At 40.3% G+C, this 23,946-nt stretch overlaps 1 long non-coding RNA gene across 1 annotated transcript in view; it reads right to left on the bottom strand.

The window, feature by feature from the left end:
• Positions 1-4,726: 4,726 nt before the first annotated feature.
• The window catches only part of LOC139075818 (uncharacterized), a 103,697-nt gene continuing 84,477 nt past the window's right edge, over positions 4,727-23,946 (bottom strand). The window contains exons 3-4 of the long non-coding RNA XR_011526687.1: positions 17,043-17,174; positions 4,727-6,878 (exon numbers count right to left, since the gene is read on the bottom strand). This is a non-coding gene — a long non-coding RNA (uncharacterized lncRNA). The remainder of the gene's footprint in view (positions 6,879-17,042; positions 17,175-23,946) is intronic.

Here is a 23,946-nt window from a genome sequence, read left to right as displayed (position 1 = left end):
TGAGATGCCATTATCCACAATACAAATGAAAATACATCAAGAAACTCAACTTGACCAGTTAGGTGTGCCAAGGGACTGAGACAGATGCTGCCGGGCCACACTAGCCCCAAGTCCCAAGAAGGTTCCCAACAGGGAAGAGAGAAGAGGTTCCTTCGGTCACATTAGATTGACAAGTCACTCATCAAGCACTTTATATACAACACTCTATACCCTCATCTTTGCACAGCTGGTTCTTTTTATCATTGAGGGCTTGGAAGGAGAACAATGTCCTTGGCATGGCCATCCATGACCCCTCAGGCTGTCTGTATGCCCTTGCCTTCTTCTAAAATGTCCTCTCCTCTCCATTCCTTCCTATTGACATTGCTGTCAAATGCTCTCCTGCATGTGAAGCCTCCAGTGATGCTTCCTTTCGTGGTGCTCACAAAGCGCTTGTACAAGTCATACAGAACTTAACATGCTCTGGCTTTTCATGTAGCTGTTTGTAGTGGAAAGACTATAGACTTTGGCAGAAAGCCCTGGATTCGAACCCTCATTTTACCTATCAACTAGTAGTGTGATTAGATAAATTATTTAACTTTTCTGATCTTCAGTTTCCTTCTCTGTAAAACTGGAATAACGATACTTCTTCTGAAGGACTTTTGAGTTTTAGATGAGATAATGTGCTTGAATGTCTTCAGCATCATGTCTGATAGATTGTGGAGGCTGCAAGATGAAAGGTCAATCCTTATGACGCATTTCTCCCTACAGTGAGGGACTGCTATTGAGCTAAGACTGCTCTCTGGAACTCTGTATCACAAGATCCCTTCGAAGCTTTTCATTTGTTATATTGTGTAATTACCACTTAAAGAAAACATGAATTAATTCAGAGATTCACAGATAACGCATGAGGTAGAGATCAGCCTTGACTATAAAACATGAATATAGAAAGCAACAAATGATCCATTGGGAGCTTCAACTCAACTGGGACTGAGGTTATGTTTGTTATTCTTCTAACTTATATCAGACGCAACATCTTGAAGTTAAGTTCTAAAGAATGAACTCCAGGATAATGTCTCAAACTTTTAGCCAATGCTGTTCAATAAAACTGTCTGCAGTGATGAAAATGTTCCATATCTTCTCCATCCAATATGGTGGCTATTAGCCACATGTGGCTTTTGAACAAACGAAATGTAGTTAGTGCAAGTGAGAAAGTACATTTTTAATTTTATTTAATTTTAATTATTTGACATTGACTAGTTTCATGTAGCTAGTGGTAACAGTCTTAGAATTCACAGCCCTAGGATATTAAGATGGAGAGGACTTCGAGTGCAACCTCTTCATTGTACAAATGAAGGACAACAAAAGAACCAATATTTTCTGAGGACGTTTCATATGCCAGGCCCTGTACTAAAGACTTTCATGTTATTCTCTTGTAAGCCTCCTAACGGCCTTATTAAGTATATATTACCAACATTTTACATTTAAGAAAACTGTCTTAGAGGCTCATGGTTATGCTCATTCAGTTAGTCTTTGCTAGTGAGGATAGAAAGGTGTGGTGTAACCAATGCGGATCACCCTCTGTAAATTTCAGCCTCATGCAGGGGTCAGTCTCTGCCACACGGGAGCCTGTAAATAAATGGTGAAACGAAAATCTAATATCAACATCACTACAGCAGAACAAGTGAAGATTCCTCTCAATCACCTTCACTCTCCTGTCTTTCCTACCTTTCAGCACCAGGAAGTTTGTCTTTATATCTCACCCAACTTCCTGGCAGCCATATCTTTCTTAATTGTGTAATGTAAATTTTAGTGCTAGCCTAAGCAGGACATAATCAGGTGGTAGGATTGCTTCAGAAATATGCTGATGATGTATGAAAAATTAACACACCAGTTCCTTTTGCATTAGTCAATCCCATTAGTTGCACCACAACTCCCACAAGCAAGGAAAATTGAATGCTGACAATTTATCCAACAAGTTAGAAAGTTCCTTTCCATCTATCCTTGTGTGGAGTCTAGCAATCCAAACTGAAATGATTGTGTTGTGCAGTATACTGCTGTCTGTTGTCTCACTCTTCTCTTTGACCCTATTCCTATATTCATTTTCTCAAAGCACAGTTTTAATGATATCATTCTCCCTATCCTCATTATCCTAGCATTTCAGACTTTATAACTCTCTCAGGTTACAGAGGGCAGATCGTGGGATTTTTTTGGCCTCCATAATTACATGAGCCAATTCCTATAATAAATCTCTTCATATAAATCCTATTGGCTCTGTTTCTCTGGAGGACCTTGGCTAATACAATGTGGTTGAGTTAGAAAATGAGGTAGCCTTCACTCTCCTGTCAAGGAGCCATCCTAGGTGTCTTGATGGGCAGAGAGGAAACATGAGGGGATACCAAAAGGATGAGTTCCAAGGTCATTTCTTCCTCTTAGAGGACAGCTTCAGGCTTTGCCTGCAGGAGAGAAGAGATTTGCTTTGCCCAACAGGTTAGAATGAAGAAGTTTTTAGCACCACAAACACAAACTTAGAATTGAAGGAAACATTCCAGGAGTGAAAAAGACAGTTCATTCACACTAAACAAATAGAGAGGCTCTAGGAGTGGGAAAGCATTTGTGGTGCTGAAACACAGAATACAAACACTGTTCCTGGAAAGAAAACAGTCAAGACTTTCCGGGCCATGGCAGGAAAGGTGTTGAAAAACCAGGGAGGCAGAGACATTGCACCCGCTCTGAGAGGCAAGTGAGTCTTTGTAACTGGAAATAGGGGAGGATGTGAGCAGAGGGTTAGGAATAAAGTCAGAAGTTAGAGCTGTAGGAAAGAAGAGAAATGTTTTCTCCTCAGAACCACTGTTGCTATAATGAAAGGTTGTTCCATTACTGTCATCACATTGTGAGCACAGAACAGCAGAGACATCAAATTTGCAATACTTCAATGCACAAAATGCCCCAGATGTTTAGCCTTCCTGGACCCACAGGGGTCTGCACAGTGAACAGCCCTGACACAGCCTCACTGTCCTGTTCATAAAGGCCAATGAGGCCTAATGTCTGCAAAACTGTGGCCCCAAACCTTGCAGATGTGTCCACAGGAGAAAGCTGGGGACTCCACATTCTGTTCACATGTTGCCCCTTTCCCCAGCAAATTAGGGTAGCCCAGACTATCTTCTCAGGCTTAAGAGGCCCCAGCTCTCATAAAGAAGAGATTTGTATAAGATCCAAGATAATTCTTCCCAGAGCAAGGTGAAATCTGTTTGCGTGAATGCCTAGCCAGGCATTTCTCAACAAGCTTTAATATAAAACAGTGAGAATGGCCAGATGAAGGAACACGTCATCCACATGCTTATGAGATTACAGCTGGTTATTCACACCAATTCCTTTTCATAAATTGGTTTCCAGAGTCTGATATTTTAAAATCAAATCAGGTCTCCGAAATCCATTTTATGTTGATAGTCTTAATAACCGACTTGAATTGTTTTCTTATCGGGAAATGGAAATCTCAAAGACTTAGATATCTCTGCATATCCTGCTTGAAATTTGAGCTGAATTGAGGTTTCCACACCTCTTCTTTTGACCAAGTACCTAAGAAGGGCTTCTACAGAGGGTGAACATATGCTTTCCCTCACATTCTCAACATTTTCCTCTGGGTGCCAGGAAAGTGAATTCACGGATACAAGGAACTTGGGCGTCTATTAAAAAAGTTCTTAACAATAATCACATTGGGTCAGTGGAGAAGTTATTTCCAATTTGCCTGAGGAATAAACCAGATTAAGATAATAAGAGAAGCTCTGAAATAGCTAAGAAGCTACAGCCATCTTAAACACTCTGCTCTGGAAACAGGGGCCATGGGATCTGGGAATAGAGATGGCCTAGATGAGGGAAATTTCACATTTCACAGAAAGGTCTCAATGTAGCATGCATACACAGAGACATCATGAACACAGGCTCTGAAACTGACAGTGACTAGCAAGCGGCAAATTACTTAACCCCTCTGGACCTCTATTTCCTCATCTGTACTTAGGTAAAGGTAGCTGTAAGAATTTAATGGAGATAAAATGCATATAAAATGTTTAAAAGGGACTTAGCACTAGCAAAATAAACAGTATATATTTGATTTATTATCATTTTTATTGTCATTGTTATATGGGACTCCCTAAAAATATCTCCTAAAATAGTTTGGAGTCATATCAAGGCCTTGTCATCAGCCAATGTCTTTTTTCTGTGGCTGCAATCCTGATCCTTTTCTATATCTTTTCTCATCTTTTCTGTAGTGTATTTAGAAAGAAAAATGCTCTTATACTCTGAGACTCAGGATCTAAACTTTGGCAAGATACTGTACCAGTTTATTCATGTAGAACTTTTACAAATAATATCTTAGAATGGAGTATGTGCATATGACTATGCAAACATTCTGGGCGTGACAACAGCAAACAGATGTGGATCCATCTTCCAAGAGTTCATAGTCTAGATAGAGAACAATAAATAAACAGGGGAGAAGATACCCAGCACTAGAAGGCAGGCCATGCCCAGTGGCAGGTGAGTGGAAGGGACTTTTAATACAGCCAAGATCAGTGCTCCAGCTGGACTGGCTGGTCCTCAAAGGGCCAGTAGAATGTGATGCATAAGTGATGAGGAAGTGCAGTCCCAAAGAAGACTACAGGAGAAGAGCCACCCATGTGAAAATTAGCACAGAATGATGGTGAGTGAGCTTTACATTCTTTAAAATAAAATCAATTTCAGTTTCATACTTTCATTTAGTTTTTTAGACAAGATTTATTTTAGTTATTTGAACACATATGCAATATTGACTTAAACTCTTTGCCTATGAAGTCCAATGTCGGGGTTTCCTTCGGGAAAGTTTCTAGTGAATGCTTTCTTCCTATGTATGGGCCATACATTCCTGTTTCTTGACATTTCTCATAATGTTGGTGCTTTTGGTTGTTTCTATTTCTGCTGTTTTTTTGTAACTGTTTGTTCTTGGTTGTGTGTAGCCACTGAAGTCTTTATTCAGTTGGCCTAGAGGTCACCTAATGATGGGACAGAGATTTCCTTTTATGTCTTGGACCAAATAAGTCTAATAGTCTTTGCTGAGAGGCTCTGGGTGTTGTGGGACACATCTTCAAAGCTCCAGCAAGCAGTTTCCAACTCTGCTTTAGTCTTCACTTCCTGCCTGTGCAAAGTCTCAAGGTCAGCCAGAAGTGAGAGATTAGGGCCTTCTCCTGTATTTCCTGGGCATGTACACAGCCCACATGCATGTGGACTTCCAGATTCTCAGGAATATGTCAGCCATTTCCGAAGCCTCCTTTGGACATCTCACTCCCCAGTTTTTCCTTTTAAGTGTCTTGGTCAGCCTTTTATGAGTCCCAACTGGTATGACTGCCTCATACTTAAATTGTTTTCACTTTTTGTTATCGCAAATAATGTTGAGATAATCATTCTTATGAGACCAAACTCTGTCTTATCCTTTGAACATACCTGGCACCTCTCTCTGCTCTTGTCATTCTGATCCAGCTGCCAGGAATGCCCTCTTTCTTTTTCACTCCTCATGTGCTGCAACCTCTGCTTTATGATCCAACCCAATTATTACCTCTTCTGTGAGATCCCATCTGGCTCTTCCACCTAGAGTTAGTTGGTGCCCTTTCATAGCGCTTGATTTTGATTTCTAGGATAGGGTTTATTTTTTGGTACTATAACATATACATGCCGACATTCCACATAGGCTCCAAAGTCCTTGAGAACGAGACATTTTCTTATTTATTATCCTGAGTCCTAAGAGTATTAACTTTCTACACTCTATTATCCTTTTGTTCAAAGACTGCTTCTCAGAGTTCCATCCTTGTCTTTTAAGAATTTGTTTAATATGTATATTCTGGACATTGTATCTTAAAACCAGTGTATTACCTAAGTATGACAAACTGACCAATAAAGCTGGGTCCTCCAGGATTGTTCCACATGGTTTTCTCAAATCTCCCTTAGTTTATTCGTAGACTACACCATATTGGCACTCCGTTTCATACCTCCATCTGAACATGGTACCTGAGGTGGTTACTGTCCTGCACCATGATCTGATCTCTATATTCAATGCCCAATGCCATTCCTGCTCTCTCTAGCACTTTCCCCCAGCTCTGTGCACCAGCTTTCTACAGGAGACTAGAACGTTGTACAGTGCAGCATCAATTCAATGGCATGCTGGGAAGAGGAGGGGTTCATCAAGATGTTAGCAAATCATAGGCAGAGAATTGCAGCCCCTAGGGAAAGAAATCGCATCTAACCATATAGTATGTCAGATCTTTTCCAGCTCTGGACCAGATATGGAGAATCAAAGGATCTCCAGGTAACAGACTAGTGATGATTTTGGAGGTGCAGGGTGGTGGGGGTGTCAAAGAGAGAGAGCCAGAATATCCTAGAAACTTTGTCTAAAATAGGGCATGGAAAAATAAGAAGAGAATTTGCTGCTGAGATGTGGCATGGCAGAATCCAGTACACTGGCAAGTTTCTGTTGGAGTCTAACTCCAGGCCCTGCACAATGACATCTACTTCCCTGAGGCCCAAGTAGGACTCCCCACCAGGTTACAGTGTCCTGTAGGATAAGAAATCCCAGGCACAAGGGGCTTGAGAGTTCTTTCACAGGTGTATTCAGGGGGTTATTGTTGATAACAAGGAAGAATCAGCACCTTCTGCCATTAGATAGAAAACAATCACTAAATTTGAAACCCTTTGGGTTTGAGTGATGAGAGCGACTCATACCCTACCCATTTGACGTCTCCCTGGTTCCAACACAGCCAGCAGGCAGCTATCTGCACTGGATCTGCACTGCATTCATTTACTCGTTCACCTGTCTTTTATTAAAAAAATGCTGCTTGTCAGACAAAACGTAGGAGAGGAGGACATAGTCTGTTGATTTGCTGTAGAGAGAAAGGGAAAAAAAAGATTTTAGGTATTCTCTGTGTTGTCACTTGGCAGTTTCAAATGCTTCATTGCATCTATTTACAACAGAAAGAACTGAGAATCTGTGACAAAAAGGTGCCTGTCCTTTGACTGCTGGTTGTGATGGTCTATTAGCTTCCCTGATGGGGAGTTTGCTTAAAATGCAGAAAATAGTGTCCGTCTATTTTCTTCTTGATGTTTACTGCAGTTTTGACATAACAGTCTTTTTTTTTTTTCAGCATGATAATTACATCAGGCCAGTCAGTCCTCTTATGTCTGAGGGACAGGTCTGAGCACCGGGGCTAAACGTAAATATTTTCAAATGAGAGGACAGACAGCATTCTACAGTAAAGAGGGTCTCTGTAACTATTTTATCTGAGAAAAAATGAAAACATATAAGGTCCTTGAAGTAATGAACGCTATTCTTTATAATATTTTTTTTCCTTTGTCTACTTCCTCCCTTACATAGGTGGTGAGATGATGTGAGGATTGTTAGTTGTGGGTCTGATTTTAAACTGCCCTTAGAATTGTTTTATTTCCTGTCAGTGACTCAGCTTAAAAAAAAAAAAGATTCATGGGGAAAAGAAAGTGTCTCTTCTGAGGAAGCAAGTTTTCGATAACCTGAGGTCGATTTTATGTGAGGGTCAGGGTCAATGACTGGAACGTCAATGGGATTCTAATCTTTGATCAGATTTGGTTATCATAATAAGCAAAGGCACTAGAATTTTCTGAGCTCTTTTACTTAGGCAGACTATTATTGGAAAATGGATCCATTCAATTTATAGTCCTAAAACAACATTTCATCCTAAAAATGTTTGAATTTCTCTGAGAACACTTTAGCATGATGAAGTAAAGCTCTGTTCACTCAGTGGCTCGCCATGCTCCTAGGGAACACTCCAGGCATCTGGACTTTACCCTGCTAAGGACCAGGACTTTTCTTTGTGAAAGATGTCGAAAAGGGGAAAACTTTTATTTACATCTTCTGAGTTAAATATTTCCAGAATTTACTATACTTGTGTTTTTCATAGTGAATTCTCTTGAAATCCAGTCCCATGGCTTGTATTATGAGGGAGATAAAAGAGTTTTTAAGGTCAAATAAGTTTACGCAATGCTGAGTTAAACAGCACAAATGAAAAAGGACTATTTATTATTACATTTATTAATTTACATGGTAATATGTAGTGTGAATCATCTAAAGACTTACATAAAATGCTGTAATTCAAAATCTTATCTGGCCATAAAACTCTCTTCTTTTCAGCAGTTCATTTTTGAGGGACTGCTATGTCACAAAATATGTATATAGAATCCTTTTATTATAACTTTCTTGCCTTTTAAAATAAATTACACTACATATTTCTCTTGGTGACTTCTATGCTTTGGATGATCAATATAATTTTGAGTTGTAACATGATGGATGGCCTTAGATGCTGGAGAGGAATAGTGAGTAATTTCTTCCTACATCAAATGGCTAGTAGTGATGTGTGTGAGGATGGGGTGGGGGGGTGTAGTTCTTTTCTGTGTTTATAAAAAGCAAAATTCCATTAGTAGCTGTAAGTCACTCACATGACGCTGGTGTGACTTTTCTGTCCCTTTAGGCAATGGTCTGTTGTGTGCCTGTAGTAATGCCTTCACCACCTGCTATTTTTTGTGCCTCAATTGCTACATATTAAGGAGCCAAATAACAGATAATTTGGGAAAACGGCACAGGACAGGGGAAAAGGACAAGCGGGGCCATTTGGAGTCAATTAGAATCATGCAGACCTGACTTCAAATCTGGCTCTGCCCCTTACCAGCTGTGAAACTCAGAGAAATAGGTGACCGCTCTGAGCCTGTTCTCTCACCTACACAATGAAAGCAGTGGCATCTGTAGAGGAGAGAAAGCTATTTCCTTTCCCCCTGCCTGTCTGCCCCATCCATCCTAGATCACTCCACCACTCATGAAAGGAGGGATTTCTCATCAAATGGCTCAACGTCTGGAGTATTAATTATGCCCATTTACTAGTAGACAGATTCAATGGGCATTATGTGGTCACACCTACAGGCTTGAGGCCTCCACTTGGAGCATGGCAGCTCCTTCTCTCTCCTATTACGTCATTAGGGGGGTGAGAGGATGACAAAATTTGGATTGAAGGCCTGGGGGAGGGTGGAGACCAGTGTCTTTTTCTTAGTGGGCCCATGATGGCGCTGACACAGTTAATAATTAGGCAGTAGTTTTTCATTTTCTTTCCGCCAGTATTCACTGTGTTTTCACAGAGTTCAGTCCAGAATCTCTAAGGGAGGGAGAGGTGCTCTGTGGGGCTGTAGTCACCCTAAATTTTGGTCACATTCCCATTAAATGCCACAAATACATCTAAACACACCTACCTCACTCTACCTCACAGTGTAATAGGGAGAGTTAAATGAAAAGATTCTAAAGTTGCTGTTTTTCTGCACAGGAAGAACCCTTGTTTTTGTTATAACTACTTCTAAAGTACAAATTAATGAACTCAGAATGCATTTCTGATGATCTCTCCTATAAGTAAAGTGCATATGCTGTTGTGTAGACTTCACAGATCACACCTATGTTCCAGACACACACCTGGATAAATGAGTGTTGCCATATTGATGCTTGCCATTTGGTATCTAAGAAATATTTAGTTTAACCTTAATGAACATAATAACATGAAAAAAGAAGATGATTTCTTCTTAAACAGTCATTTAACATGCTCTATTACAAATAATAACCTCATAAAGGGGTTGGGAACCTGTGAGATGGCTTCAATTAAAATACCTGGAACCACAGACCACATTAGGGTTTGTTCTTAAATAGGTTTAATTGGTTCACTTATTGGCTACACATGAGATGCTATTTTCTCTCTCTTTAACCTATCTTGTTGAGGGCTTAATGGCAATCTATTTGATCAGGAAGAATAGCATCCCCTGGGCCACAGGTAAAATTAAATATGCCAGTGGCATTGTGTGGGTTAGTCGGATCTGGCTATTTGTTGAATAAATGCAGATGTTAGGAGAAGTTCTTTGCTCTCCCTGCCTCATTATCCTGATGAAGATTGAATTTGGATTTTTTTTTTTTAGCCCTGAGCTAACATTGGTGCCAATCTTCCTCTATTTTTTTGTGTGTGGATTGCCTCCACAGCATGGCTGATGAGTGGTGTAGGTCTGCACCCAGGATGCGAACCCATGAACCTGGACCACTGAAGGTTGGAGCATACTAGGCCATTGGATCAGCCCTGAATTTGAATTTTTAAAAATAGAAAACACAGTAAAGAGCTTGAGATGGGATTTTTTAAAAAAAAAAATAGATTTCTGTTGGCCATGGAGTAGGAATGACAGTACCTTTTTTTTTTTCTTTGATCTAATGCTGCCTTTGGTAAGTCTGACCTCTTTTGTTAGGAATTAAAAATTTTTTACAGAATACTCTGGGAGAAAAAACTCTTTATAGTGTCCAGAAAAGTGAGAAAATTTGCATTCAATACCCCAGAAAAGTAAATCTCACAGCGCTATGCTACTATAGCATTTCTAATTCATGTCAGTTACCTATTCGGAAAGTTAAATTTGAATGTTTTTCTTAAGGGACATTCTTTTATGACCTTAAACAATAATAGCGCTAAGCAATTTGGATGAAAATCATGTGTTATTCATAGAGGAAAAGTAATACTCCATCACATTTGTACTTTGCTGTTCCATTTGCAAAGCTCTCTCACATGTGACCTTTCATCCAAACCTCATTATAGCCTTGTGTGAATAAATTTTAATAAACATAAGGTAATTGAGTACAGAGAAATTAAGAAACTTACCCAATGTTATCCAGCTATTGAGCAGCATGGACATGTATAGAAATGGGCTTTGATTTCTTATTCTCAACTCCTCTTCCCCTCCTTTTTGAAATTTGACAACACACATTCATACATGTGTCAGGTACTATCCTAGGCCCAAGGTCTCTGGGATGTAGAAGGCAGGCTGATCTCCGCTTTCAGGGAGTTTCATTTCAGACAAATGACATGAAACATTTGTCAGATGAAACATTGGTCAGACAGATTTAAACGGCCAAACCATTTAACAAACAAATGTGATAATATTGAATAATCACAAGTGAGGGGAAAAAAATTACTAGGGAGGGCAGGCATTTGGCCAATTTATCTAGGGTGGTCATGGAAGGTGTGTCAGCTAGGACTCATACAAATGGCAAACCCCAATTAAAGCTTAAACTATAGCAATGTTATCTCACATAATGAAACCTGCAGGTAGGCAGTTCTGGGGTTGGTTGACTCAGCAATAAAACAATGTCAGGCTCTGGAATGTTTCCGGCTTTCTTCTCCTAAATGTATGGTGACTGCTACAATTCCGTAAGTGATAAATGAAGGAGTGAGATTTCTTGCTTCCTTTGTGAAGAGGAATGAACTGCCCTGAATACTCCATCTTTGAGGAGGCTGAATGGCATCACATGACCAAGCCTAAATCCATCATCCCTGGCAAGCTGAATGACATGATCAAACTTGGCCTGGATTAACCGACAATCCTCCCACCTGAACTGCAGAGGTCTCATGGGATACTTGGGCAACCGATACTTGAACAAAATTGGCAGAGAGGCCTTTGTGAGGCAGTGGTATTTGAGTTGATGTTTGACTGAATTGAAGGAGGCCACTTGATAACAAGCAAGAGAAGCACATGCCTGATAGCCTCATGATGCCTCATATTTATTGAGCACCTTATATGGTCCAGACACTGCCCTATGTGCTATTTATATTAGCTCATTTAATGCAGCAACACTACTATGAAGTAGTTTCTATCATTATTCCCATTTTACAGATTAGAAGACTGAGCCACAGAGTGGTTAGGTGACCTGTCAAAGGTCTTGGAGCTAATAAGCATCAGAGCCCTGATTTGAGCCCAGGCAGTCTAACTCCAGATCCCACATGCTTAACCACACACTACACTGAGAAAGAAAGATTCTAAGGCAGAAAAAGCCAGTTGTGCTCAAGGAACGGGAAAGAGGGCACTGTGATTAGAATATAGCAAGAAAAAGGGCAGTGGCAGGAAATGAAATCTACATGTTGAGACAAGGGCTCCATCATTTAGGGCCTTGTAGCCGACATTTAGGATTTTGGATTCTATTCTCAATGCCTTGGAGAGAAATTGGACAGTTTTAAGCATGGGAATAACCTAATATAATTAACATTCAGAATTAAAGATGGTTGAATTAGTCAGGATATTCTAGAGAAACAGAACCAATAGGAGATATCTCCATCTCTTTGTCCATCTCTATCTCTTTATCTATCTGTCTGTCAATCTATCTATCCATCTATCTATCTATAAAGATTTATTTTAAGGCATTGGCTTATATGATTCCAAAGCCTGAAAATACGAAATCTGTAGGTGAGGCCAGCAGGTTGGAAATTCAGGTAAGAGTTAATGTTGCAGTCTTGAGTTCAAATTCTGCAGAGCAACAAGCCAGAAACTCAGGCAGTAAGAAGAATCCCTTCCCTGGGAAACCTTGGTCTTTGCTCTTAAGGCCTTCTACTGATGGATGACTCTCACTCACATTATGAAGAGTAATCTGCTTTACTTTAAGTCTACTGATTTAATTATTAATCATATCTAAAAGTTATCTTCACAGCAACAACTAGACTGGTGGTTGACCAAACAACTAGGCACCATAGTCTTGCCAAGTTGGCACATCAAGTTATCAATGACAATAGCGTATGAGAGAGTGGTCTATAAAATGTAAATCCTGCTCTTCAATGCCATTATCTCCATCCTTCCACTTTACTCTATAGTCTCCACACTAGCAATCCCTCAACTGTTGGTCCTACTGGCTTTGTACTTTCAATTCTTCCCCACGTGCCCTTATTCTTTCAGTACTCCAACTTAGATTCCACGTCTTGGCATTATAACTCTTCTGTCACAAACACCCTGACTTCCTCAGTCCCTCCCTCCCTCCCAAGGTTGTGCTTGCCTGTGAAGGCCCAAGTCGTAGTTAAATTCAACTATCCACTCACTCCACTTCTGTACTTGAGTCACTGAGTGTTATTGGATTGAAATTACATAGTTGCATTCACAGGACTCACGTCATATTTATGAACACTTATTTCAAATGTCATTCAATACTGCTAGTCACTACATTTCTCTATTGAATTCATTCTTCCATTCTACAAGATGGCTATTTCACATCACATTTTCTCTCTTCAAAGCTCTAAGGACTAATCACTCATACTCTCAGCTGATCACCTTCATAAAGAAAAGAGAGCATTCAAATGAAATCTACTTCATTTTCACAGGACCAGCTTAATAAACCATGGTATCAGGACTTACTTTTTTGACTTCTTATTACAATAGAAGAAGTAAGCTCTCATTTGAGTCCAAACCCTCCACTTACCCCAACTGCATCCCATCTTACTTTCTATAGATCCAAACTTCAATGTTATGAATTTCCTCTCTAACTGGATCACTCTCAGCAGCATATTAACGTGTTTCTAAACTCAAAATTGCACTCCAATTGCAATCACATTTCTCTGTTCTTCTGAGTGTCAAAACCCTTCAAAATAATGGTTAATACTCATCCCCCATGTTGTCTCTTCACATTACTTCCTCATCCCACTTCCAGGCTTTTCTATCCTTTATACCACTGAGATGGCTCTTAACAATTTCACTGAAAATTACATCTTGCCAAAGACAATAATCAATTTCGGCCATCCTTGTTTGAACTCTCAGTAGCATCTTAAGACTGAGTTGATCTTTACTTTTTGAGACATTTGATTACATAGCTTTCAATAAAACTGTCCTCAACTGGTTTTCCTTCTATCTCAGAGTCTCTTTCTTCTCAACCACCTTTGATGTATATTCCTTCTCTTCCACTTTAAGTATTGAGGTGACCCAAGAATACTTTCTCCACCTATGTCTTTTCTCTCTTCTTTATTTACATCCTTTCCTAGGTAATCTCATTTAATCCCAGGCACTAAATTCCTCCAGCCCAAATCTCTTCCTTAAGTTCCATGCTCTGATATCCTATTGCCTACTCAACATCTACACTTGCTGTGTAATCATCATCTCTGTCCCAATATGGCTGAAACTGTGACAATGTTTTCACTCTTCCTCAAATTGGCTTTTCTTTCCCCATCCAGCCCTGCCTCCAATCCCATTTTAGCATTTCCTGTCTCTCCCATCTGGTTGCTCAAGCCCAAAACTTCACTGTCATCTTTCTCTTTCTTGTGCACCCTAAATTCAATCCAGCAGTAAGCCTTGTTGCCACTACCTCCAAAACATACCTTAAATATGACAATTTCTCATCATCTCCCTTTCCACAAGACTAGCGCAACCACCACTCTATCTCCCTGAACTATTTGTTTGCCTGTTTTTGCCCCGAGAGTCCCTTCTCTCATAGCAAACACAATGATCTTTCAAAGCACAAATCAGGTCTAGTTGTTCCTGCTTAACACTCCACAATAGCTGCTAGTGGGAGATTTAGATTATTTTGCACTTAGAAAATAATGCAAACTCTATCCTGTCAAGTTGCTTCTTGATCTTTCTGTCCCCTGCCTCCCTTTCTGACGTCATGCCCTTCACGTTTCCTCTTCTGTTCACTCTATTCTATTTTATCTTCTTTATAGCATTCTTCTGTTCCCTCAAAGAATCTTAATTATTGGTTTACTTGTTTTATTGTCTGTAAATTTCCACCTGAGTGTAAATTCCACAAGCATATTTCTTTCTTATTCCCTGCTGTACCCTGTGTACTTAGATTAATCACTGACACTTTGGAAGCACTAGTTAAATATGTGTTTGCTGCCCATCTTCTGTTTTCCCACTTTTGGTAGAAGTGTGCATAAAAGAACTATTCTACTTTCCTCTGTACTTTACTATAAGAAGACAGCAACTCATCATTACAACCAATTAAAATCAACATCCAACCTTGCTGAGGGGACATTAGGGACTGGAAGGATCTGTGGAGATTAGGAAAGCATACATCTCATGCAAAGGAGATGGCTGCTGTTCAGCATTGGCCAACACTTACCCAGACGGAAGATGAGTCCAGGGTCACAATACGTTCAATTTTATTTACTCTTTAGGAAGCCTCAAGTTCTGATTTTAAGTGATATCTCTAGATTTATGAATATTCATAATTAACTCTATTTTTTTAAAACCCTGTATGAGGACCAAACATAACCCATTTGCAGAATGGTTTTAGTTTGTGGCCTCTCGTTTTTCAGCCTTTACTGTAGGATGATTTCATGGCCGAGGAAAAAAAGCCTAAAGAGACTTAATTGAGTGTCATGACTGATGAGGAGGAGGACACTGGAATCTCTAGGTAACTCTGAGAAGCTTCACCAGTTTCAGAGTTTTACCCCTAAGTAGGGCCTGACCAAGCATTGTGGAGTTGGGCCAGAATAAAGTCTGAAGCCACAGCCTACACAGGCAACTTTCAAAAGGACAGAGACATTTTGTCTTCCTGCAGGACACTGGTTTTCTGTGGTCCACAAAAGCAAAAGTCACAGAGAAATAAGAGGAAGGTAAAAACAGCCAGAGACTTCTTGGGTGATGGGGGGCAGGGCAAGCAGCACAGAAATCAAAATTCTGCACCTAGAGTTTGAGGGGACCTGGAAACTCATCTAATTCAGCCTCATACTTGCCTTAAGCTCTCACATTCTGTGATCAGAACAAGCTGGAAAGTTATCTTGAGAAATGTTAACATACATTTATAAAGAACAGTGACAGGGGCCTGCCCTGTGGCGGAACGGTTAAGTTTGCACTCTGCTTAGTGGCTCAAGGTTTTGTCAGTTCAGATCCTTGGTGCGGATGTGGCACTGCTCATCAGGCCATGCTGAGGCAGGATCCCACATGGCACAACCGAAGGACCTACAACTAAAATATACAACTATATACTGGGGGGCTTTTGGGAGAAGAAGCAGCAAAAGAAAAGAGAAGATTGGCAAGAGATGTTAGCTAAGGTGCCAATATTTAAAAAAAAAATTAAAAAAAAAGAACAGTGAGTATGTCTCCTCCTCCATTTAGATGACTCACAAAGGTTTAATGTTTCAATTCAGTTCCTTTCAATTTAAATAAGCAAACATTCTCTGATGTTTTCCTATGGACTACACACAGTGTTTGTTGCTGTAAAAACAGCTGAATTAAATAATACAGGTTTTGCCCTTAATGAGAAAAATATATTCTCTACCCCTCTTCTTCCCTGTCACTTGGGGTCACTCCCTCATCTTCAGAGCCCCTTTGGAGGAGAATCCGAGAGAATCATTGGCAATTACAAAAGCCTTCTACGTGGCGTCGATTGATCTATCATGTTCATGTCACGTTTCTATCACCTTGACTGCAAGCTTCCGAAGGGGAAGAACTTCATTTCGAACGTCTCTTTTTCACTTCAAGGACCTTGCATGGGTTGGGCCTCCAGGATTTTCTAATTATCCCATGTTGGCGGATGGACCACCTTAAAACCTCTATGCCAATCGAGGACACTTGCCACTGGAGTTTGCCCAGGAAAGGGCATAAATGGACAACTGGCCAAACTTAATTTTTTTTGTCATCATCCCTCCTAAAGTAGGAAGAAAAATGTTTACGTTCCCACATGGGAAGATCTATTTTTTAGACTAGCTGGCTGTTTTCAGAGTTTCAGCAGAAATTCCAACAAAAGTAGTACCTTCTCGGGGGTAAGCTGCACAGAAAATGGTAGTAGAGCCTCAGTCTGGGAGTTCTGGGGAGTCATGGCTTTTCTCACAGCCACGAGATTTAAAAGAACCTCGGTGGTATGTGTTCTACCTCTTTCCCATCTTGGACATGGATAATAAATTCCACTATCAGACAGAACCAATCTGCCTTCAAAGTTGATTGAGATCAAGTTTCTCGCTAGAAGAAAACAGCAGGACGTGCCTCAGAACTGAGGAGAGTCACCTCTCCATTCAGAACAGGCAGAAAGAAGCTTGTGATGAAACAACACACTTGAAACTCAGTATGGGCTCCCCTCACACTGGGCTTTAGCCAATGAAATGCTGTGAATATCAAAGCTCTTAATTAATGCATTTAACACTTCTATTAGGCAAATTTATCTGTTTAATCTCATTTATACTAAGAAACAGAGAGAAATTAAATCACTCAGAGTCATAGAAGCTGAGGAAAACAGGCTCAGCCACAGTCAGTCTTACCTAGACCATTTGCAGGGAAAACAGTGGCTCTACACCCACAGAATCCATTTTAAACACCTCCCTCTCTGCTGTGCTGGTCAGTGTCCCTTCTGCGTTACTCCTGAGGAATGAATGGGGGCCTGTAGAATAAACCTAGAAGTAATGAGAAAGAAGGCTTTGTGACTCTGTGAGTTTCAACAGACAAGAAGGGCCCAGAAATCTTGGATAACCCCAGCAGGCCTAAGTTTTATTTGTGCACTTGCACAGGAAGTAAAGGGGACTAGACCCCAGATTGTCTCACTACGCAACTTCATACATTGTCCCCTTTGAGTCTATCCTCTCAACAACCTTCTGACATAGATCTATTAACCACATTTTACAGATGAGTAAGCCATAGCTCAGAGAGGTTAAACAAATAGCTGAAGCTATTAAGCAACAATATTGTGATTTGAAATGATTTCAGAGTTCATCCTCTTTGCATGACTCCAGTCACCTTCCATACAGCAATTAATAAGCTATGTAACCTTGGAAAAATTACTTCACCTCTCTGGGTCTCTATAAAAATGAAGGAGTTGGAATCATATCCTGGCAACTGTAAAATGTCTGTAGCTCTGGAGGGGAACTACTTTTCTATTTGGCACATTGTGGGCCAACCCTGTAAAGAACTGTGGAACGTCTGAAATTTTACCCTCCTTGAAAGCTAATAAGTGAACCTGCCACCATTTCGTAGATATTGGCAGTAAAAATGCTATTCCTGGGTCAGAGACACAGGACATTATTACTCACAGCACAACAGGCCACATGAGCTTTAAGTTTTTCATCAGTTCCTCTTGCTCCCCAAGTCCCACATAGTGATGCGAAGAGACCCAAGTGGATGCTACACGTATTGGATTTGTGTCACTGCTGAGTAACCTGAGCTCAGGATGCCCAGTCTTATAAAGTGGCTGCTAGCAAATCTCCCCAACGTTTGCCCCAGAGGGAGATACGTGATGCTGGTAAGGAAACAGATCTGCCCTCTGTCTTAGAATGAGATAGTACCACTATCTTTGGACGTTGTTTGCTACATGGACATCCTTGGAAGCATAGTCTGCAACAGAAGCTGAGAGAAGACTTGTAGAAACACCACGGAGAATCATCTCTCAACAAACAGTGCTGAAAACCATGAAGTGCTGTGGCCAGGTTTGAGACCAGCGCCCTCTCTGGTTCAGTTCAACACCATATGAGCAAAGCTTACCTGAAAGTTTACTCTGTGCTGGGTACGGAGTTAACACTGTGGATAAAAAGATGAATGAAGCAACTTACATGGGAGAGACAAGTGAGTAAAGGCATCATTGCCCTACCAGTCATAAGGCCTGGGACAATGTGTAGCACAGGTTAATGAGCGAGCAGGGCAGAGGTACATTTAACATAGCCCACAGGTTAGAGAAAGCTGACACCTGAGCTGAATCTTCAGAATTTGCAAGAATTTGGGGATGTGGAGAGATGTATTTCTAGGTGGAGGGAATAGCTTGAGTAAAAAGTGCTGACAGATATTCAAGTAAACACAAGAGGCTCTGTCTTGCGAAAATGTCAAGTGTAGGGCAAGGAGGGGGTGGATGCTCTTGGCTAAGTCAGCAGCGCTTGAGAATAAAAGTTCTTGTTCACAAAAATGCCTAGAGTTTGTCCTGAAAAAAAAAAAAAAAAAGAAAGTAATGAAGGGTTTTAGGCAGTTGAAGATGATTCTGGATGCTGTAAGGAGAATAGATGCAGAGTTTGATGCCGAGGGCCTGGAGTACGGTTAGGAGGCTGTTGCTTTTCTCCAAGAAAGAAACAAATTAGAACACTAGCAATTGGGCTAGGAAACGAAAAAAAGACACAATGACCCAGAGTCTTAGACCCTTAGTAAATTCACTGTCAGGTAGACAGAACCAGTGACTTTTTATGGAACAAAGGTGAAATGACTGATTCCAGTAGAATTTGGAAAAAAATCTTACTACCTTTGGATATCAACCAGTAGTTAAGCATAGAAGACTGGGGGCAGGAAGACTTGGGTTTGGGATTTAAGCTCAGTCACTTAACAGCTTTGTTATTGCGAAAATGTTACTTAACTTCTCTGAGCCTAAATTCCCTTATATGTACAATGGGGAAGGTAGTAATACCTATGACATAAAGTTGTTGTGAGGATTAAATAAGGGACAAAATAAAAGCATGTAAAGTACACAGCACAGTGCCTGAAACATAGTGAATGCTCACAAATATTAGGTTTACTATTATGAGCCAGAAAACTCCCATTACCTCTACTCTCTGCTCCCTGAAATTCAAGCAGTAGCAGGTTGGCATGTATATGTACATCATTCATGATTATTGCTTGTTAAATTCATCAAGGTGATAGTTTTGGGCGTCTTAGATCTTTTTCTTTTTCTTTTTTTTTTTTTTTTGCTGAGGAAGATTGGCCCTGAGCTAACATCTGTGCCAATCTTCCTCTATTTTGTATATGGGATGCCACCATAGCATGGTTTGATGAGTGGTGTGTAGTTCTGCACCCAGAACCCAAACCCACAGACCCCAGGCCACAGAAGCAGACTGTGTGAACCCAACCACTACACCACTGAGCCAGCCCCATCCTAGTTCACCTTTAATACACTCACTTAATATTCCCACTCAAGAATTAAACTACATCCCCTAAGGACATTGACTACACTAGTTCCAGTTACTTCAAGTGGTAAAAGTAACAAAACTTCATTTCTATAAAAATAGGACAAAATGTCTATTTTCACTAATTATAATCAGCCTTTCCCCCAAATAGTGTGAATTAGTAAAGCATAAGGACTTATTGAGATCTAAGGCTTATTCAAAAGATTAAAATAGCTTTTCCTGTTGACTTAAAAAAATACATACTGTTTTCTAAATGTCATTTTACTCTCAATATTCTTATAATTCTATATTTTGCCGGGAGGCAAGAAGTGAGCACTACTGGAACTAAGCTTCTTTAACCAAACTGGGGTCAAGTTTTCACTGACTGTGTAGCTTTGAAAAAGTTAATAACTTCTCTGAAGTTCAGGTTTCCTCATCGCACTCCTCATATCTACTTTGCAGAGTTGAGGATTACATGAAGGGTGATGAGTAGGATGGAGTAAACAGAGGCAATTCCTTTCAAATGTATAGAAAAAGAAAGATATAAGTTCCTCATGTCCTCATGGCTTTGGCCCCCAGTATCTATGTTTTACTTCAACCATCATGGTCCCTCTGGCCTCAATTCCTCCTGGATTAGCTGGCTAATTGTCTTGGAAGTTCCAATTTAAATTAATGAAACAGGAAATTGAATTTATCCAGCTCAAGTTTGTGAATGAGGTCATTGTACAGAGATTGAACTCCAGACCATCGGACACACTGGTCTTCGGTCAAATTCCCACCCTGCTGCAAATACCTACCCTGGGTGTTATTTGAGTGGGGAAGGAGGGACATGTCAACTCGTAAGAAATGTGGACACCCAGGAGGAAACTTCAGTGTAGTCTTTGGGCAGAAGAGTTCTCCATGTGGGTTGTGGGTAGGCACAGTGATTGGCACACAGAAGGACGTCTAGGAGTGTTTGTTAATGAACGAAGTTCTATTTCCAGATTTACATGAAATTATTTATTTCCAAAGTTCTTCTCTGGAGTATAGTTTTAGATATTTAGCTTCTGTACAGGTTGGGCCCAAAGCATGTATTTCTTACCCCTCCACTTAAGAGTCACAGAATCCACCACACATCTGGGATTCAACCTCTTCCTCCTTTCTGGGCAGATAACTTCCCAGGTAGGCCTGGTTTTGATGTTAGGGGTGGGGGCTGTTAAGGAATATAGGCAATTCATATACAGAAGTAATTGTCTCAGAGAAGATTTTCCTCCTTTTGTTCTGAGCCTGACCATGGAGCTCAAATCCAGTCAAGGCAGAACGAGTCTTCAGGCACCCAGCTCTTGTTCCGTACATAGGAGGACAACAACACACAAACCTCTTTGGTGTTTCTTTACACTCTTCTACTTTACCTTCCCCTACGGGAACCCTGTCAATACTGTTGTTCTTTGCATATGGTCACCTACGTCTAGCTTAATCAATTTGGCCTGGTTTGCCCAGTAACCCCTTCAGTCCTGAGCAAACTGAGATTGTCATTCTACTTACCTCATGCCTCTTTTTATTCCAGAGGTCATGACTCACCTTATTGCACACCTGCTCCTCTTCTCCAGTTGTCAGTCGTATAGCATCTATTTACCATGGTATGACATGTACACTCAATTCTTATTCCATAGCCTGTACAATAAATGTTGGCAGCTCTGAACCAACCCAAGGCTTCACGTTGGCTCCTTGGTGATTTGTTATCTAGCCAATGTGGCACCATTAAAGTGATACCCCAAATCCGAGGCACTTTATTGACACCTTGATAACCTATTGCACCATACGAAACTTCCCTAATGAACACCTTTCTCCTATTTTCTGATAGTCATAATTCCCAGGCATTATGATTTCATGTTGACTCCAACCCTTATAGTCGATTGGAATGATTTAATGGGTTTTAATCACTTTGAAGTTTGTATTTAACATTATTCCTCCTGGGATCTTTAAGAGACTTGAAGAGAGATGCAACTCTTGATACAAAAGATTGGCTCTCTAATTGTGCTCACAATCAGTATGGCACATGCCAGCGGGTAGGGCCATGTTGGGGTACATGCTTATTTCCTCTGAATTTGTGGTGCTGTGCTTTCATTTTTCAAGGCTACTATGGAAGTGGAGAGTGGTGACAGGGACTAGGACAGGGGGATGACCACAAATCCCCCTGGTCTTCCTGAAATTCAGCTGCTTTTCTTGAATAATGTTCCCCAGGTTGCTATAAGCCTTTGGTTACTCTCCAGATTTCTGAAAAAAAAAAGTTAATTATAATCTTTTTGCTAGTCTTTTAACTTGCTTTTAAGGAGGGTGGAATATTCAGAGGTTCTTAACTCCAACATTTTTGCTCACATCACCTCTTTATTAGATTTTGAACTCTTTAAGAGAAAGAGAATTGTCTTATTCATCTGTGTATTTATAGTAATAATTATAGGGCTTAAAACACATGGAATGATCAATGTATTTAGGGAGAAGTAAGAAAGAGATGGAGGGAGGGAAAAAGGCAGGGAAATAAAAAGGGAGAGAGTGAGTGAGGAAGGGAGGCCAATAGGCAGGTACATCGTTGTGTTCTCTTCCAGCTGATGAGAATGTGTATTTTTCTATATTACCCTGGAAAAACAAAGGCATTCAATACTTTAAAAGAATTTTTGAGCATCAGAGAGCAGTTGAGAATACCTTTTGCTGAGAAGGAGGATATACTTGAAGTGCCCTCAAAAACACTGTGTAGGAGTCCCCAGTCATATGGGCAAAGAAAGAAATTTTAGGAATGGGTTCTTTCATTCCCTGATCCTTCACATCCAAATCTGGCTGGGACACTGTGGAGCCCAGGACCACCTCCTTCACCAGAGCTTATAGTTAAATATACCCGGGCTTATAGTTTTTTTTTCTCTCTCCATTTTCTGCCTTTAAGTTATTTCCTTAGGATAAAGTCCCAGAAACAATCTTACCGCGTAAACCTGGATATGGATTTATTTTTATGACTTTCGAAATAAATTGCCCATATCCAACATCCAGGGCGGTGCACGCTGTCCCAGCTTTATTGCATCATCTTCCCTTATATTGGTCCTTACAATTTCAGTTCCTTTTCTTCTACCTTATTCACCATAGCACATCTTTAAATACTAAAACCTTACTGCGCCTGTTAATCGAATGTGCCTAAAATTAAGAGGAAAGAATAGAAAAGGTGCTGGTGAAAGCTAAACTTCAAATGATTACTCTAGAGAATGAATTGAATCACCAGTTAAAAATACAGAAGAGAAAAAAATCTCATAAAGAATATCTGATTTTTCAATTCTCTCCAAGACAGGTTTGTACAATCTGTACACAGTTTCAAACTTAGTTATTCCAGCTCTCTGGCTCCAAGTAGGGAATTGACAAAATCTTATCAAGTATTGTTCTATATTGCATTGTGAGAATTTCAGCATTTATCTAGAATGAAGGAGGCAGAATTGGAGGCAGGAAGAGCCTGATTGGAATTTGAAGACAGGCACAACTTATTCTGAAACTGTCAAGCAGCTCCTCAGCGAAGCCCAGTTCAACCTGATAATTAGCTTATAACTGAACTGTTCAGATTTGTGATGAGCTTTACCAGGTCCCTCTTCTCTCCAAGCTCTACTAAAGATGACTGATTACAGTTATAAAGTTTGAACGACTGAGATTCTCTCCAATTCTGATATGTGATTCATGAGAAATGTCACTTGAAAATCAAATATAAGTTGAAAGTGCAGGTACCCCCTGAGATACATTACTAAATTTAACTTATTTTATGATCGTTTCAAACAATTGATGCATAGAACGTGCTAGATTTTTTAATCAGCTGTCTGAGAATATTCTTGCTATATCCTTGAGTGCAAACTTGACCTAACCCTCCATCAGCTCTCAGATTACTAACAGCATCCTCACTGGAATATCTGCCTCCACTTGGTTCTAATAACCAGAGTGACTTTTTTTTTTATTAAGACTTTACTTTGTAGAGCAGTTTTAGGTTCACAGAAAAATTGAGAGGAAGATATGAGATTTCCACCTCCCCCCCGGGCCCCAATCGTGCACAGCCTTCCCCATTATCAACATCCCCCACCAGAGTGGTACGTTTGTTACAACCGATGAACCTACATTGACACATAATAATCCCTCAAAGTCCACAGTTTACATTACGGTTCACTCTTGGTATGGTATGCGTTTGGACAAACCTATGCCATGTATCCATCAAGCTTCTCAAGAACAAATATAAAGCAATGCTACAGTGGCAGTTTTATAAGCAACTCAAGGAAATCAGGCCAAACCATCATTCAAGTAACAAGGCTAT

This window comes from Equus przewalskii, chromosome 14, assembly GCF_037783145.1.
Source record: "Equus przewalskii isolate Varuska chromosome 14, EquPr2, whole genome shotgun sequence".
Lineage (NCBI taxonomy): Eukaryota > Metazoa > Chordata > Mammalia > Perissodactyla > Equidae > Equus > Equus przewalskii.
The sequence above is the reverse complement of the archived record's forward strand: the minus strand, read 5'-3'. Positions and strand labels throughout refer to the sequence as shown.